Genomic DNA, 2,486 nt, shown 5'->3' with positions numbered 1-2,486 from the left:
CTAGAGATGTAATCAGTGGTAATGTCTCATAAAGGGGCTTTATTTTCTTTTATATATATATATATATAAATTCCTTCAATAATGTTCTAAATATTATACTTTTATTTCACAACTGAACTTCCCATCTGGGAAAACAGTAATAAGATTTTTTTTCTTTTTCTTAGAGCTACATGTCAAAATAGGATATATATATATTTTTTTTTTCATAGAGCAGGGGTCTAGAGGAGGCTTAAAGTAATGCAGTGGGCTGTACTTTGCTTTCTAAAGTGAACAGTGTTTCAGAGATATTGGGAGGCTCAAGATAAGTTTGGTCGTTCAGTGTGACTGGGGTTTATTTCCCCCCCCCACCCCCCTTCCGAATCTGTTTCCCTTTTATATGATAGAGGCTGAAGTTCCCAGATGTTGTTTGGATTAAAGAGTGTGTGTGGGGAGGGGAAAAAAAAAGCTTTCTTAATGATAATAACAGAGTCAGACTGGCTGGTTCTGTACTGACAGGAAAATGGAGAGATAAAAACTCCATTAATGGTGTGTGCACTGCCTAAGTAGCCAATAAAACAATGCTGTCCTCACTGTAAGCCGGTCCCAGACTGGCAGCGCTCCGTGCCAACTGCAGGAGACAACAGCTGCAAACAGGGGCAGAGGATTCAAGTCAAGAGTCTGTGTGAAATGATTGGCTTGAGGGGCGGTTCTTTTGTTCTTTTCTCTTTCTCTCGTCCTCCCACTTTTGCCCATTTTCCTTGATGAGCCCTTCTTAATGCTCGCTCTTCCAGAAATTGAACCACATCTGATTAAAACTTAATGGTTACTCATAGAATGAAGTTGGCTGGAAGTTTCCAAGCTGACTTGTCTGGGTTAGTTTGAGTTTGTGTCAATAGAAATTGCTCATTTATAGAAAGTGTATGTAAAGGTCATCTTTAAAATTTGATGGTTCTACGTAAGAACCAGGATAATGGTTCCTGGTCTCAATTGTTAGCACTGTGTTTCCTCCCAAATATTTTTGAATTTCCATGTTTAAAATTAGTGTCGATATTTGTCTACCGATCATCTAGCTATCCACATATATGTGTATATATTTAGTCTATTTATTCTCTGTGTATGTTCTGGGCCCATTATCTGAGAAGAGTACCTGTTGTTGGATTGGCTGAGTGTGAGGCTTTGTCTATATTGCCTTCCTGAAATCCAGAACTTTGAGCAGAGTGAAGACATTGGATAGAATGTGTTGGAGAAAGTAATGTGATGTTTTTAGGTACAACGTGTATTTTCCTTCTTGAAGCTACACGTAGATTGTGAGTGGTCACCAGGTCACCTTCAGGCCGTACCCTGTATACAATGGCCATGGCATATCTAAGAATGGTTTCTTCTCTTGCTATTAAAGATGGCAAAGAGACAGACTATATTATTTTGTTTTATTTTGTGTCACTGATTTTACTGTCATTATTTTCATTTTTGAGGTAACATTAGTTTATAACACTGTATTTGATTCAGGGGAATAGGTTCACACCTCGCAGATGTACACCACGTCCACCCCCAGATCACCCAGATCTCTTTACCATATACCATTAAGCTCCCTCCTCCGTTTGTTTCCATCTCCACCCAACTTTGTTCTTTTATTAGGTTTAAAAAAATACATGACCTGGGCCTCCCCGGTGGCACAGCGGTTGAGCGCTGGGTTGCGAAGCTGCCCGCAGCTTCTGCAGCGCCGGTTCCATCCCCGGCTGCTCCCCGGCCACTGGAGGAGGGTCCCGCATGGCACGCAGACCTCTCCTGCCACCCGCTGCTCCCCTCAGCAGTGTGCTTCGGTCCTTCTGCCTGCTCTGCTTCCCGCTCTGGCTCTGGTGAGTTCTCTCACCTTCCCGCGCTTCTGACTGTACCTAGTGCTTGTAAAAATAAATAAATAAATCTTTAAAAAAAAAAAATACATGACCTTTTCCGATAGAGGTTTTACTTAGATTGCAAGCTAGAGATACTGCTGAGAAATGATTCCTTATTGATTAATATTAGATCTTGAATGGCCTTAACATGTCATGTTTGAACTACTGTTCCAGCTTGTCTTTTTTCTGAATGTCAGGCTATCACTGTTAATTTTATATGATGAAAGAACTTAGGTGAGTTCCAGATGCAATGCTTTGGTTGTCATTTTTAGGCTTGCTAGTGTTCATGGCTCCATGAAATTGTTGGTGGATGTTCATGTATGCATTCATATTACAAAGAATATGCAGTTCATGACATGAAAGTTGTCTTTGACTGGTTGATTTGTGGTGATTTGTCTTTAGTTTTTTTCTCATCCTTGACGGATTATGAGTGCATACCTGTTGTCATTGTAAAGGTTTTCCCTTATCCTGTCAGTAAACTCTGCTGATTGAGGGATCCTGGCTTTTACATCTTACCACTTCAGCCTTGCCTTAGGGCAGAGCTAGATTGCAGTCCATTGTGAGTATTGCAAGTAATTTATTATTCATTATTGAGATAGAGAAATTTTGATGTGC

The sequence above is a fragment of the Talpa europaea genome, assembly GCF_964194135.1.
Source record: "Talpa europaea genome assembly, chromosome: 1".
In the NCBI taxonomy this organism is placed as follows: domain Eukaryota; kingdom Metazoa; phylum Chordata; class Mammalia; order Eulipotyphla; family Talpidae; genus Talpa; species Talpa europaea.
The sequence above is the reverse complement of the archived record's forward strand: the minus strand, read 5'-3'. Positions refer to the sequence as shown.